General features: G+C 37.2%; 1 protein-coding gene across 2 annotated transcripts in view; it reads right to left on the reverse strand.

The window, feature by feature from the left end:
* SOCS5 (suppressor of cytokine signaling 5) overlaps positions 1-17,276 on the reverse strand; it is a 52,240-nt gene that overhangs the window by 26,123 nt on the left and 8,841 nt on the right. Inside the window, exon 2 of one of the 2 annotated variants that reach the window (XM_080682870.1) lies at positions 11,095-11,181. The exons of the other annotated variant lie outside the window; for it this stretch is intronic. The gene's annotated coding sequence lies outside the window, so the exon portion shown is untranslated. The remainder of the gene's footprint in view (positions 1-11,094; positions 11,182-17,276) is intronic. 2 annotated transcript variants of the gene reach the window in all.

The raw sequence follows: 17,276 nt of genomic DNA on the forward strand, positions 1-17,276 counted from the left end.
AGACTATATATTGACATATATACATATGTCTGTATATGTGTGTATACAAGATGTAAACTACATCTTTAAGGATGTAAACTTTTGAGAGAAGGAAAAATGCAAGAATATGGCTACTTCTGGGGAATGGATAGGATAGAGACATGTAGGGTTTGACTGGGAAGGGCACATAGCACAAGTACGGTAGACTGGCAATGTTCTATTTCTTAATTTGGGTGGTGAATGCCTTATAATTAGCCATTAAACTGTACCTTTATATATATTTTACACACTATTCTGTATGTTAGATTTCATCATGGGAAATAAAGAACAACAAAAAAGTATACACAGAGATCAAAAAAATCAGAAAGCAGTATTTGTTATAGGTACTAGTAGTAGCAAAGGGCTACTTAACAATCTTTAGGTATCTTCAGTGAAACCCAAATAATAGTCTATCTCTACACTAGACTATTCTTTCATTATATTACCTTTATCATTACTGTTACATATTATATCTTAACAAAATTTCGAATCCAATTATAAGAGAAATAGTCCTTTGCCAAGTTTTTTCTACTTGACTCCATATGGCTGCTACATACACAGAGAGCCAGTCCGAGAGAGAAAGCCATAAACATTTGGCACAGCAGATATAACTAAATGTTCCACTAAAAATGACCCATAAAACATTCAATTACATAGTGGTAGATTTACTTTAAATCTTATGAGGTTAATATACATATTAAGTAGTTAATTCAGTAACTTAACTTACATTATTCAAGAACGTAAGTATCCTTTATATGACATTTTTCTGCCACAATTTCTATTCAAATATTTTTTTTTATGAAAGAATCTAAGTTTTGCCCTGTTCTGCATCTTACTAGAAATATAAGGCAATTTGGATTCCACCTTCTTACTTAATAGTATGGGAGAACTTCAGTTTCCTGGATGTAATTTATGTATTTCATCTATTTAACTAACCTAGTCCCTTCAATTGAAATGAAGCTAATGGGGAAATTTTTTTATTTGATTTTAAGAGTTTATATATATATATGAGAATGTATGTTCTTGTCTTTACAGTTATAATCAGGTATTTTCTACAACCAACTGTTACCTCCTTGAGTACAGCTGGATTTTTATGGGAAGCACATTTGCAGTCCTTATATTCCACCCACTTTTTAGTCCACTAATGGCCTACAAAAAATGTCTCAATTTGGCTATTCCTCATCGCCCCTCAAATTCATTATGTCTAAAATCAACTTAAGATTTCTCCCAAATTGGGATACCATCAGAACCACGTTTCTGTGGAATTTCTTAGAAAAATTTTATACTTTTCCACTTAACACCATTATATTTATTTATTATTTTTAAATATGGTTTTTATTGATTTTAGAGAGAGAGGAAGGAGAAGGGAGAAACATCGATGGGAGAAACATGAATCAGCTGCCTCCTGCATGCCCCCTGACTAGGAATTGAACCAGTGGCCTTTCGGTTCATGAGACGATGTCATTCACTCTGGCCAGGCAACACCATTATATTTAATGTTACCAAGTTGACAATTTCTTTTCCAAAATGGCTCTCAAATTTACCTTTGCTCTGCACTTTCACTGCCAGTAACCTTGTCCAGATTTCTATTGCTACATTCCTAGATTTCTACAACACCTCAGTCTCTCCTCTCTTCCTATACTCATACCACCACCAGACATTTCCTTTCAGCAACATTCAACAGTTGCACACATCTTGTGCCTGACGTTCACTGACTGACATCCATAATTAGGCCCCATTTTATCCAAACTTAATTCTCCTTACTCTGAAACACCTCCACCACTACTCTGTCCTTCACCATTCAATTCTATTTTTAATGTCTACATCAAGTTCTAATTTCTCTAAAAGGGTTTATTACTAACGCTACAATTTGTTGTTTTCTTCTCAGATCGTTTCAGGCATGTTAATTTTATCTCTGTAACAGTACACCTAGGGGAGAAATGAAAAACTTTACATCAGATTTTTAAGGAAAAGACAAAAAGGTGTCAAGGCCAAGGTGCTCTATTCTATTCTGGTACTTGGGTCTTGGCTCAGATAACTAAATCAACAGCTGGTCTGTGAGCTGGCTAGTGAAGTATGACTCATTCTGCCAAATGGATTAAACAATTAGCTGCAATGGGAAAGTATCTATGAAATTCTATTTAAACCACTGGGCATGTATTCTATGTAAGTAATTATTTGAAAGCTTGGTCAGAGAATTTTAGTAAAAGAATTTGATTGCTAATTTGGATAATGTGCCTAGTGGGATAGAGGCCAAAACTCAGAGTTTACTAGGCAATCAAACATTCAATAATTATTATTTGATAACAAAAGAGGTCAGGTGATAGGAATGGGGCTAATTTTCCTTACTCTACCTATTCTTAACCCTTTTCTCTTTAACGTTAGAGAAATTTTATAAAAGCAAAATCACTAAGCTACAGCTGTAAAAATTTCTTTCTCATTGTCGTCATGGTAAAACCTTCATATTTCAAAAGGATAGGGATTAATAGGTTGAACTCACCTGTGTCTTTATCATAAATCAAGAAATTCTCCATTAAAACAAAATCTAATCTTTTCTTGTGAAAAGCCACTATATTTTCTTCCAATTCCACTCTTGTACCTAGATTTGACACCAAGATAATGTTTTCCATAGCTTAATTTTATGTTTTAATTTATACTTCAGAAACTATGATTGGGAGAAGTGTTGATTACTTCCCATAGTAAGTTCCTAATGTAGATGATTGTTTTTATCTTCTTTGTACTTTCCTTATAAAAAAGGTGTGTAATTATATGGTTTCTGTTTGGGGGTAGTGGTGGTGAAATTACAATAGAATAAGACACTATTTGTATTGAAAATACTTGTAGCAAGTAAAAACCTTACAAATAAAAAACCAGTGTAATACAGCAACCCAAGCATCCAGATGAAAGGATAAAAAAAAATGTGGTATAATCTATAATGGAATATATTCAGCTTTAAAAAGAAAATAAATTCTGCCCTCACCATTGTGGCTCAGTTGGTTGAGTATCGTTCCAGATACTAAGAAAGAGGTTGCCGGTTTGATTCCTGGTCAGGGCACAGACCTGGGTTGCTGGCTCCATCCCCAGTAGGGGGCATGCAGGAGGCAGCCGATAGATATTTCTCTGTCACATCGATGTTTCCCCTCCCCCACTTTTCTCTCCCTCCCTTCTTCTCTCTAAAGTCAATAAAAACATAATTTTTTAAAAAAAGAAAAGAAATTTTGATACATGCTGCACCATGGATGAACCTTGATGATATTATGCTACATGAAATAAGCCAATCACAAAAAGACAAATATTGTCTGATTCCTCTTATATAAGGTTCTTAGAATAATCAAATTCAGAGACAGAAAGTAGAATAATGGTTGCCAGAGGCTGGGGGCAGGAGGAAATGGGGAGTTAGTGTTTAATGGGTACAGAGTTTCAGTGGGAAAGAGAAGAAAGTTCTGGTGATGGTTGGTAGTAATTAGTGCACAACAATGTGAATGTACTTTAATGCCACAGAAAGGTATACTTAAAAATGGTAAAAATGGTATCATCATGTATGTTTTATCACCATGAAAAGCCAGTATAACACAGAGAAGAATATATAACCTTTTAAGTAAACACAACCTTTTGTGTTCTGTGTGGCTGATCAATTTTGAAAAGAAGCTATGCTCTCTATTACTGAAGTATCCACTTCTCTCCACATAATAGAGAACATAGAAAAAAGTTAAGTCTAAGAAATCAGTGTCTACATAAGCAATTACTCTTGTTCACAGGAGTATTTAAATATTACCTTCTTATATCTCTGATAATTTTGCTGTAATCTTCTTGAATGTCTTTATCCATTCACTCAATACTTTATGAGCACAGACTAGGTACTAAACTTTATGTAAGCTGCTAGAAATAAATAAAAAAGAAAGAATATCATAATCTCTGAGAAGTACACAATCTAGTAGACAAGGCAAACTAATTGTAATACAACCTAAATGCTAATTAATTAGAGGCCTGTTGGGAACTCAAAGCACAAAGCAACTACCTCTAGCTGGGGAAGCGTAACACACTGCTAGTTGTACCCCCTACTTGTTCTTCCTTTCTTCCATCTATATATATAAAAGCCTAAGCGACCATTACAACCGGTCGACCTCTTGACTGGTTGCTATGACAACGCACTGACCACCAGGGGGCAGATGCTCAACACATGAGCTGCCCCCTGGTGGTCAGTGCACTTGCACAGCGGGAGCGCTGCTCAGCCAGAAGTCGGGCTCACGGTTGGCGAGCGCAGCTGCGGCAGTGGGAGCCTCTCCTGCCTCCGCAGCAGCGCTACCTAGCGGTGGTGGTGGCAGCGGTGGTGGCAGGCATAGCGGGGCCGGGATGAGTGGCAGCGGAGCTGTGCCTGGCCCCAGCTCAGGCTCCTCCCCGGCCACCTGCCGCTTTGCACACTGCTACATCCCTCGGGGGATGTTGGACTGCCGATTTATGCCAAGCCTGCAGGGATCGGGCCTAAACCAGCAGTCCGACATCCCCCGAGGGGTCCCAGATTGCAAGAGGGCACAGGCCAGGCTGAGGAACCCAACTGGGCCTCTAGTAATAATATAATTAGCTAGCACACAGTTGCCAAGAACAAAGACATATTATTCAGTCTTCGTTCAAGTCAATGAGATGCAAGCAGAAATGTCGTGTGGGAGCGTTAGGGAAACTTTAAGAGATAGCTTGTATAAGACCTTTCATTTTTGTTCCTTCATATTCATGCTGCTTAAAACAAAGATACCTCAACTTTGGGCCAGGAGGACAAAGGTCTGAGAGATATGAGAGATTCTGAAGCAGTTAGCTGGAAACTACTTCCTTAGTGATTTTTGTGAAGAACTGTCATTTCAGCCTTACACTGCAAATTGCATATTTTTATAGGAGAAAAATAAATTCTCTTGTTTTTAGGTCATTGTTATTTTGGTGCTTCATTTACTTGTCACTGTACATAATTCTAACTAATGCAGGGGGTCAGGGAAGGCTTCACAGAAAAGGTGATGTTGAGCAAGGTTTTGAAGAATGAATAGTTACTTGCCAAGTGGAGAAAGGCATTTCAGTTTCAGGCAGATAATGTAAAGGCACAGACACAGGAAAGGGTCTGACTTTCCAAAGGAAGAGGAATGGTTCAGATGACTGATGTATAAGGTAGGTGGAATGAAGTAAAAGAAAAAGCAACCCGAAAGCTGGAGAAACAGACGTAAAGAGTATTCTTCCATGCCATGCTGAAAAAGATGCTTTTACTCCTATATTTGGTCATCTATAATAACAAAAGCATAATATGCTAATTAGACCAGACATCCTTCTCTGGACGAAGCCAGGGCTGTGAGGGAAGCTGGGTCCTGGGTGTCTGCTGGCAGCTGCAGGGAAGCCCAGGCCCCAGGTGCCAGAGGGAAGCCGGTGCTGGCAGCCAAGGGAAGGAAGACCTACTCTTGCATGAATTTTGTGCATCGGGCCTCTAGTTTTAAATGACTATGAATTCAGATGATCCTCTGCATATTTTAGAAGATACAAATGCCTCAGTCAGAAAACAAAGCAGTATGGATTAAGGTAAGGTAAGGGAGAGAAACTTAGTTCTATAAGAGAAAGGCACACTAGTATTTCTGTACATGCTGAGAACTAGAAGAAATAATACCTGGCAAAAGAAAAGATTAGGACTACTGTGATAGTTAAGGGAGAGGAATCTGGATAGCAAAGAAAAGGAAAGCAAACATATAATTTGGCAATGTCTGGCTGAGGTAAAGATTGGAATACCTGCTGTTTAAGGTAAACTGAGGTCAATGAATTACAGTGTAACTATGAGCATCTGATTATAATACACTAGAGGCCCAGTGCATGAAATTCGTGCACGGGGGTGTGTTCCTCAGCCCAGCCTGTATCCTCTCCAATCTGGGATCCCTCTCACAATCCAGGACTGCTGGCTCCCAACTGCTCGCCTGCCTGCCTTCCTGACTGCCCCTAACCGCTTCTGCCTGCCAGCCTGTTCACCCCCTAACCACTCCCCTGCCAGCCTGATTGATGCCTAACTGCTCCCCTGCAGGCCTGGTCACCCCTAACTGCCCTCCCCTGCAGGCCTGGTCACCCCTAACTGCCCTCCCCTGCAGGCCTGGTCCCCCCCAACTGCTCTCCCCTGCAGGCCTGGGTCCCTCCCAACTGCCTTTCCCTGCAGGCCTGGTTGCCCCCAACTTCCCTCCTCTGCCGGCTTGGTCACCCCTAACTGCCCTCCCCTGCAGGCTTGATTGCCCCCAACTGCCCTCCCTTGCAGGCCTGGTCCCTCCCAACTATCTTCCCCTGCTGGCCTGGTCGCCCACAACTGCCCTCCCTTGCAGGCCTGGTCCCTCCCAACTGCCCTCCCCTGATGGCCATCTTGTGGTGGCCATCTTGTGTCCACATGGGGGCAGGATCTTTGACCACATGGGGGCAGCCATCTTGTGTATCGGAGTGATGGTCAATTTGCATATCACTCTTTTATTAGATAGGATAGAGGCTGGTGCACGGGTGGAGGCCAGCTGGTTTGCCCTGAAGGGTGCCCCGGATCAGGGTGGGGGTTCTCTTGGGGCGTGGGGCGGCCTGGGCGAGGTGCCTGTGGTGGTTTGCAGGCCGGCCACACCCCCTGGCGACCCAAGCGGGAGGCCCTGGTATCTGGGGTTTATTTATCTTCTACAATTGAAACTTTGTAGCCTGGAGCGGAGCCAAGCCTTCTGCTTGCTCCATGGCAGCAGCCATTTTTTTTTTTTGGGGGGGGGATTTATGTATCTTCTATAATTGAAACTTTGTAGCCTTAAGCAGAGGCCTGGGCCCACCAGGGTGTGCGGAAAGCTTGGCTTCCTCCATCACCGGGGGCAACCCTAGCCTCCTGCTCTTTCCAGCTCCGTGGCTGCCACCATTTCTATTTAGGTTTATGTATCTTCTATCATTGAAACTTTGTAGCCTTGAGTGGAGGCCTAGGCCGGCAAGGGCAGGCCGAAAGCTTGGCTTCCTCCATTGCCGGGGAAACCCAAGCCTCCCTCCTGCTCTCTATGGCTGCAGCCATCTTGGTTGGGTTTATTTGCATATCCGCTCCTGATTGGCTGGTTGGGCGTGGCTTGTGGGTGTAGCGGAGTGATGGTTAATTTGCATATTACTCTTTTATTAGATAGGCTTTTATTTTTATTATCTGCCTGTACCCATTGTATCCTTTTACAAGTGGCTGTCAGCTGAACAGCATCTAGCTCTAATAGGAACCTGGTATTTGATGATCAAATACCTTTTCTTATCAAAGAAGAGTTAAAAATATGAGTGAGGGAGAAAAAAAAAATCAGTGCTCCTTATGTTTGTTTTAACTTTTACTCAAGCAGGTAGTATTCTTTTATTTTTCTGCAATATCATGTATTATTTTTGTAAACTTATAGTTTTAAAAACAACCATGTATGCCCAATCAAAAAAATAAAAAGTGGCAGCAACTATTACCTCATAGAAGTATCAGAGACAAAATTATTGAGAGGGTCTATGGCCTCTGTGAATACATCATTTATCCCAACTTGCAGAAGACAATAAACAGACATCAACAACACTGAGATGATGCAATGTTGGAATTACCTGACAAAGATCTTAAAGCAGCTATTACCAAAAATGCTCCAAAGAAGGGCAAACATTCTTGAAATGAATAGAAAGACTCATCGAAGGGAAAGAACCAAATGGAAATTTGAAAAGTGAAAAATACAATAATTCACTTCAAGTCTCAATAAGCAAAATGGAGATGACAAAAGGAAGTCAGTAAACTTGAAGACTGATTGATAGAAATTATCTAGTCTGAACATCAAATAGAACAAAACATGCAAAGAGCCTCAAGAACCTTTATGATAACAAAGGTCTAACATCGGTGTTACTGGCATCCTAAAAGAAGAGTGGAAGAGTGCAATGCACAAAAGTATTTAAGAAAATAATGACTTTTAAAGTTTTCAAACTTGGTAAAAGACACAACATATATACAGATTTGAGAAGCTCAGAAGACCAAAAAAGAACAAACCCCCAAGAAACCCATGCCCAGACATATCATAATCAAACTGATAAAAACTCAAGACAAAGGAAAACTTGGAAAGCAGCCACACACACACACACACATAATATACTATTTATAGGGTAACAGCAATTTGAATGAATCTAAATTTCTCATCAGAAACCATGAAGTGCAGAAAGAAATGGCATATTTTTAAAGGACTTAAAGAAAAGAACTGTCAACACCGAATTTCTATATCCAGTGAATATATTCTTCAGAAATTAAGGCAAAATAAAGACACTCTCAGGTGAAGGTAAAATTAAGAGAATTCATGGCCAGCAGATATACTCTAAAAGAATTATTAAATGGCAGAAGGAAAATGATGACAAGGAAAAAAATGGAACATTAGTAATGAAGAAAGAACAAAGAAATGATAACCATCTGAGTAAATATAATAAATTATTTTTCTCTTCTTGAATATTTGGCAGTTAAAAGCAAAAACTATAATGTCTGATGGAGTTTTCTGTGTATGTAGAAGTAATATATAAGAAAATAAAATAAAAAAGGAGGAGGGTAAAGAGACATAAATAGTGTTAGGACTTCTATATCCCACTCAAGTGAAAAATATTTATTCTAAGTAGACTATGAAAATTTAAATATGTATATTATAATCCCTAAGCAACCATACACACAGACACTAGAATGAGATATAGTAAAAAAAACCCACACAATAGATAAATTAAAATGGAATTCTAAGAATTGTTCAAATAACCCAAAATAAGGCAGGAAGTGAAAAAAGTGGTACAAAACAAAACAAAAGTCCCTTATACTATCCCTTTGTGTCATACCCCTAACCCCTAACTATCCTGTTTTAACCCGACAACCACCGATGTTATATAAATGGAATCATACAGTAAGTAACCTTTTGAGACTGGCTTCTTTTACTCAGCATAATGCTTTTGAAACTCATCCAAGCTGTTGCATGTGTCAATAATTCATTCATTTTATTGCTCAATAGTATTCCATTGATGAACTGCACTACAATTTATTTATCTAGTCACCTGTTGAAAGACACTTGGATTATTTCCAGTTTGGGGCAGTTATGAATAGAACTGGTAAAACATTTATGTACAAGTTTTTCTGTGAATACAAGTTTTCATTTCTCTAGGGATTGGGAGAGGAAGGGGGAATGGAGAGATATTGGTCAAGGGGTACAAACTTCTACTTATAAGATGAATAATTTCTGGGGACCTAATATATGGCATTAACTATAGTTAATGTACTGCATTGTATACCTGAAATTTGCTAAGAGTTGATCTTCAATGATATCACCAAAAAAGGGGGGGTATAACTATGTGAGGTGATGGCTATGTAAATTAGCTTGATAGTCGTAATCATTTCACAGTGTATATGTGTATCAAATCATTATGTTGTATATCTTAAATATATACAAGTTTTATTTGTCAGTTATACCTCAATAAAACTAGGGGGGTGGAAAATGCTGACTGGGAGCAAGTACTAAAACTGGTTATAATTGCACCACTCTGCAAACCATCCTAAGCAGGTATAAAATATTTCTTTTTTTGTGTGTGTGTCCCAAAAAATAAACTAGTCCACCAAACTAGTCACTGGGGAGATAACACACAAAGGATTATAATTCGAGACAGTATTCTCTATAACTATATGTATTTTGGGGTGGCTGCCATAAAAGTTAGATCTTAGATTGTGAGTTTTAACAAAACACAACCATATGACCAAAGCCATTTATTTAGATAAGTAACCAACCTCACCATCCCTAACTGTGTCCTAGTTTCTAAACATTAAATGTAAGTTATATGTAGAAGCACTCAATTCCTTTTAAATGACAACAGCATTTTTATAACTTTTCAATCTTTAATCTTCTGGGGATCTGAGCTTTAAGTAGCAAATCCAGCTCTTTCAACAGTTGAAAGTATGTTAATATGTAAAGCTTGGGGCAATGAAAATTTGACAACAAATATTTATCTACTGCTAAACAAGTTAATTATTGAGTACTTAAATATTCTAAGCCCTAAGGGTCATACAAAAGAGATCAAAATGGTACAGGTCCTCAAAGACTTAGCTGAGGAGACAATACAGACTCATGAGATAGACACCAGAACTGTAAATAAGAAACTATTATGTACAACAATTAGAGAATAACATCTAAATAGACATCAAAAAATTCTGGTAACTCAGAAGAGAAAATAATTTCATCTGATGTAGAGACAATGGAATACAGTAAAAAGAAGAATGTATCAGAGTCTAGAGGCCTGTCTCAGCTCTGCCATTAAAAACTCCTGGGTAAGTCCCAACTGCTCCGCAGTGTATAGTTAGTAGGCAAGGTACCTGACACAAAAAGGACATTTGTTCATTCACCGCTGCTTTGGATTTGGCTAAGCAAGGAAGAAGGGGCAGGCATGGGCTCCTTCTAGAAGGGATTCTGAAACTCAGGCCTATGGCAAGCTCACTATTTGAATTCAATTCCATCTTTTCACAACCATGTGAAAGAAAGGATGCTGACACCCAAAAGAAGGAGTTGGCTGCTCTCCTTGCCTCCTCCAGAGCACAAACTCTTATGTCAAGGGCCTCACTGTCCTGGGCCCAGCTGCACTGGCACCTCACAGTCCCAGGGACCCCCTATGATGCATCAGCTGTCTGGCTTAGTTTCAGGCTGGTTCTCTAGGTCTTAGTAAGCTTATCTGAAAGAAAGGGAATCAATCAGGTCCTTTAGAACATCATGATCTATTAATATAAAAATTAGAAATATTATCCATAGAACATAAACCTTACTAAGTTGTCAGCTATGAGTAAAACAGCTTATAAAATTTGTTATCTGGACTTTACTTGTTTGTTCTACAAGAAATATCAAACTGTTTTTAGAAATGCCAAATAGGAAAAGTGAACACTAATGAATTCTTTATAAAAGAACAGTCCTTACTTTAGTCTAAAAATATTAAAATGGCTAGATCTCACAGTAAAACATAACCTATGTAAAGATTCATCACATCTTCGCTAGATTGAGTTAATTCTTATGACTCAGAACAATATTCTTGTAAATCAAATACTCTTAGTACCTCTAGAACACCAAGTGCAGTAGAGTTCCCAGTAATGTCTGCAGGCAGCAAGAAAAGGTCAAGAGTTGCCCTTCTTAACTTCCAGACCTAAAACCCAGAAGTAGAAAAAAACAAATCATCTTAACAGTTACTGAATGACAACCATGTGCTAGATGTTGTCCTAGGAACTTTAAATGGATTACCTTATTTAGTTCTCACAACAATCCTATGACTCGGCTAGTTATTATCACAATTGTCATGATGAGAAAACTGAGGCTCAGGAGGTTAAGAAAATGTCCCACAGCTACATAATATTTTACAAAGCCTAAAAATAAGGTAATCAAAGAATGTGCCACTGTCTTAAGCCTTTAGGAAAACACTCTCATCAGTGAACCCAACTGTTCACATATCTTTGGTAGATATAGCCCTATAGTGAAGATGTGGACTATCAAACCATCATGACTGGATATTATAGCTTAACGTAACTTAAGAAATTAGCTTTGTTTTCCACATGAGTCTTCAGTAATTTGCTTAGCATGAAACCAGTTCCCCTGATCAAACTGAGTTTCTAGATCTACAATTGCTGAGGAACAGACACCAGACTATTCAAGTTAAGGTCATTCTTTGAGGTCTGCTATGAATGGCACCTCCCTGGAGGAGATATCTAGTTCTTTGTTCATTAACCATACCATTGCTTTGTCTCTTCTTTTGAATATTAACTTTCTCCACTGGATTTCTAACATGTTCTATATATAACAGAAAATGTGAAGCTGAGCCACTAGAGTGAATTCTTGAAGAGTACCAGGTCCATATGCCTAAGATGCCCTGGATAGAGACAACAAATATAATATTTTATTAAGAAAACTAAAGACGATGATTTCCATTCTTTTTTTTAACATAAATAAGAACATCCATATCTGCAAGGAGGTGGGCAGTACCAGTAGCTGAGAAAGGAAGACAAAAACGTCTTTAAAAAATACTCTGGAGCCCATGGCTCAATTGATCACAGACCAGGAACCAAGAGGTTGCCGGTTCAATTCCTAGTTAGGGCACAGGCCCAGGTTGCGGGCTGGATCTCTAGTAGGGGGCCTGCAGGAAGCAGCCAATCTATGATGTTCCTCTCTCATGGATGTTTCTATCTCTCTATTCCTCTCCCTTCCTTTCTCTCTAAAAATAAATAAGAACATATTTAAAAAAAAACTCTGAAAAAAAGAAAAAAGGAAAAAAAACAATATTAAATATCTTTAAGTATACAAAGAATTATCTGATAGAAACCTGCACTTTTAAACGATGAAACATGGACACTGCCTTAGTTTGGGAAAAGTTTAGAATATATATTACACATTTAGTGTAAGAATAAATGTCTCTTTCACTTAGTCTATACTGATAAAGATCAAGTTAAAATATGTGCAAAAATGGAAAAGAGGCATGGTTAAGATGAGAAAAACTAAAATCACTTAAGTCCTTCTTCCCTTATTCTCCCAATCATTAATTTTACCAGAATTTTTAAAATTAGTTGTGTTTTTTTTTTGGGGGGGGGGGGGATGTGCGAATGAATACATGTTTATTGTAGAAAATGTAAAAAATATTAAATATTGTATTAAGAATATGTTATCAGAAATAGATCCAGAGACATGCAAGCATACAATAGACTGAATCTCAGAAGGAAGGAGAAGGGAGAAGTGTGTGGGAAGAGATTAACTAAAGAATTTATGTGCATAACCAATGAACACAGACAGAAGTTTGGTGAAGGCCTGGGGTGGGGTATGGGAGTGAGATGAAGGGAGGAAAAAAGGGGACATCTGTATACTTTCAACAATAAATATAAATAAATAAAAAAGACTATGTTCTCTGACTAAAATAGCATTAAATGAAAACACAGTAATTAAAAGATACCAGGAAAATCCCAAGTATTTGAAAATTATTTGACAATACTCATTGGAACAATCCATGGGTCAAAAAAAAAAAAAAATTACAAGAGACATTAGAAAATATTTTGAATGAAATGCTAATGAAAATGTATAGCTTTAAATGTTGATATTTAAAAAAATAAAATTTAAAATCAATGAACTAAGCTTTCACCTTAAAAAATTAGAAAAGGTAGAGTAAATTAAACCCAAAATAAGGATGAAGGAAAGAATTAATGGAAGAGCTCAAATCATAAAACACAAAACAGATAAACCACAGAAAAAAAAATCAAAAGAACCAAAAGTTGATTATTCTAAAGTATTGACAAAATTGATAACCCCTAACTAGACTAATCAAGGGGGGAGGGAGAAGAAAATGAATCCAATATCAGAATGAAAGAGGGAGCATCCACATAGACCCTACCAACATAAAAAGGAAAACTGTTTTATAACATATATAATTTATTTTCAAGCTAATAAATTTGACAAGTTAAGATAAAATGGGCAGATTACTCGAAAGGCATAAATTACCAAAACTGGGATAAAAAGAAATAGAAGATCTGAATAGTCTTATATCCATTCTTTTACAAATTGAATCCTTAATTAAGAACCTTTCCACAAAGAAAACTGCAGACCCAGGTGGCTTCACTGGTAAATTCTATCAAACACTTAAGGAAGAACAGCAATCGTACCCAAACCCTCCCATAAAAGGAAGAACAAAGGAACACTCACTGCTGGTAGAAATTTAAAATAGTAAACCCACCTTTGAATTTGTCGTCAGTTCCTCATAATGTTAAACATACACATATTCTAAAACCCAGCAATTCCATATCTAGGTATTCATCCACAATACATGTGTCACAAAAAGCCTTGTATAAGAATGTTCATACCAGTTTTAGTCATAACAGTTGAAAACCCTTTCTGCAATAATAATAAACAAATTACAGTATATTCATACAATTGAATACTGGTCAGTGACTAAAAGGAAGTAACTACAGTTACATGTAACATGGATGAATCTATATTTTAAACAAGAGCTTTATAAAATTTTTATGCCTAGGAAAGTTTGAAAATCATTGTTATGGAAGTATGTAAGAAAACAAAAAGAAAATATAAGGGATTTGGGTAACTTATAAATTAATCAGTGCTATATACACTATAAACTATATGCAACAGTTGTTATCTTCCATTAAGTGCTTAATTGCCATTTAAATCATGTTACACTATTCCTCTGTTCATGTTCAATTTTCTACTTATGTGCTTTAAGGAATTCCAATTCCAAATTTTAGTCTTCAATCATCTAACTACCCTAATTTCTCATTAATCCCAACTCATACTGTGCATTTTAGATAAAAATCTGTTCACCAGTTCCCTTTCTTTTTCTTCCTTAATGTCCCACTTTCTTGGTACTGTTTTCCCCATCTCTTTAATAGTGTTATTCTTACTCTTCGCTGCACAGACTTGTCTTTCTACCTCCTTTAAGACTGAACCAAAAACTCATCTTTTCCACTAAGTGCAAAACCTCAGATTTTTTCCAAATTCTCTCAGCACTTGAAGATCTTGCTCCTAATATATGTATTTATTTTACTGAATTTGGACATCTCTTATAATGACTCACTAACTCCATCCCCTGGTTATAGAGTAGACCCTTTGGGCTCAGTGAATTAAAAAGATTACAGTCCTTTTCAAGGTTCATTCTCTTGTGCTGTTTTTACTTTTCTCTCTGGGATTCTAGTTTCCAGAGGCTTAAACTCTTTATGGATGGAGGGGTAGGAGAGAGAGAGTTAAGAGATAGTTGATTATGGCTGCTCCTGGATTAGATTTTAAAGAAGGTGAAAAAAGCCTTTAGGCTTCAATATCTGTTCAGATTTGCTCACTTGCCCAAGGAAGCAAACAGGATTCTAAAAAGAGACTTTAGGAGAGGAATAAGGAAGTATGTTTGTCTATGAATTCTCTGTGTTGTACAGGTGATCAGACAGGATGCAGTACAGTTTCAAGGACATTCAAATATTTCTGATAGCAAATATTTCTATGTATTTTTTATAAAGTTAGGGGGCAGAGGTTTGACTGGAGGTGGGCAAAAATTAAAAATCAAACTAAGTGCCAGTACTCTTTGTTCTGCATACATTATTACTTAGGAACTATTCATCTAATATCACAACTTTCAATTTTAAACTATGCCTTCCAAATCATATCTATAAACCTGATCATGCTCCTGAGCTAGAATATTTCCAACTGATATCTTGATCACGTTAATCTAAAAAGCATAATGTATTATCTGAAAGCAAACTCAATATTCCCCCCTCTCTCAAACTTGCACATATTATTCTACTGCCAAGTCAGAAACCTTAGACTCATTCTCAACTTTCTCTACCATCTCCAAACACTAACGAAGTCTGGAAGACAAACTCCTAAATATCTCTGAAATCAGTGCTCTTGTTTCTATCCCCACTACAAATTCCTTAATTCAGACCATCATTATCTCTTTCCTGAACTGGGGCAGAGCCTTAAATGACATCCTTGACACTAATCTACCTACCAGAGGCCAGAGACGGCCACATTCACTCAGCCTGCCATATGTATTACTTGATGAATAAATGTCTCCAATCTCTGTTCCTCCAGACTATTCTATTACTGCTATAATCAGTTTTCTAAACTAACAACTATTTGTGTCACTTCCCTACCTATAAAACAAAATGAAATCCAAATTCCTACTATGGCATATAAAACTACTCACAATTTGTTCCCATTTCACCTTGGTTCTAGTCTGACTTCCTAATTTTTTTCTGCACTAATTTCAGCAGATCAAACTTCACCCTTTTCCTTAGACACACTATGCCCTTTCTTTTTAATAATCTAGAATAAATAGTAACTCAGACCAGCTTATTTTGTTTTTATGAGTACCTTATACTATTTTAAGCCATTAGCTGAACAATCAGATAATACAGCCAACTCTCAGTTAGCTTATCTATTAACATGGTCAGTATAGACTAAGTGGAAAAGTGAATAAAATGTTTCAACAACTGTTGAGCTTCTTCCTTACAGTAAATTAATGTTAAAATTCTTCAGTGACAGACTTATTGTCCTCCTTTTGATTCCCAGGCACAAATAGAACTATAATTCAATTTTCTTCATATCTATCCATTTCCTTTTCTTTCATCTTTAACACCTCCCTTCCCCACTTGTTTCTCCTCTTGCAGTTTTCTTCTCCTGCTAAGCTTTTGCAGCATCCTCTTTGTCCACCCTTCACAAGAACACCAGTATTCTTCTACTACTTTTAATTGTAGATCACTTAAAAACTTACAAAGCACTTTCACATATACTTACTCACTTGGTTCTTACCTCATTTTTTGGGATTCCAAAATCAACAAATATATATGCCCTTGTAATTAAAATATAAGATGTTCTTCTTATATTTTAACTCAAAATTGAGGAAACTGCAGTTCCAAAAGTTCAGTGATTCACCTAACATACTGCTATTCCCTCTGCCTAGAATTCCATAACCTCTCTTCATCTATTCCTCTCTTAAGACACAGCTTCTGTCTTCCCGTCCTTCCAGAGCAAGAATGTTATGCCTGTTTCAATACTATCAGAATATTTTCACACCACTAGAATAATTTCGGTCTCTGAACTGTACTCTGGTATTCTTTTCTGCCAAACAATATTTTCCTTATTAACTATTATTATATTTACTAATGCCCATTAATTACCAGCATTTTGTAAAGTCAAAAGGAGAAACATTTTATGGGCAACCAGCACTGATTTACCAATCCTGAGGGTAAAACTGTACACCAAAACATCCCTACCTTTCCTTAAAAATCAGGAATTTAAGTAATGTCTCTAAATCCTCTGAAAATACCTAGATACTGTCTCTTGTGGTAATGCCACAGCAGAGTAAAACAGCATTCCATAAACCCTAAATTAAACTATTACATGTTTTAAGAGATGCCTCTTAATATCTTGGGAAACTTTTAGGATTAACAATCAAAAGACCAGGGCCACAGTCCCAACTGCAACACATATTTAACTGACTTGGGAACATCATTTAATCTCCCTGACTCAAATTTCCACTTTAATAATGCCACCCACCTTTCACAATTGTTAAGAGAATTAAATGAAAAAATGACTACAAATCACTTAGCCTAGAACCACAATAGTACAAAACTGATAATCCCTTGTATAATTATTTTTATATACATCATTTTTGTTTTCTGAAACATGTTCTTGGACTTAGTGACCCAGCAGCAAATACAATAAATGCCTTCAAGGAAGTTATTTCCATGATTTCTGGATCCC

Source organism: Plecotus auritus (genome assembly GCF_963455305.1).
Source record: "Plecotus auritus genome assembly, chromosome: 8".
NCBI classification, from domain to species: domain Eukaryota; kingdom Metazoa; phylum Chordata; class Mammalia; order Chiroptera; family Vespertilionidae; genus Plecotus; species Plecotus auritus.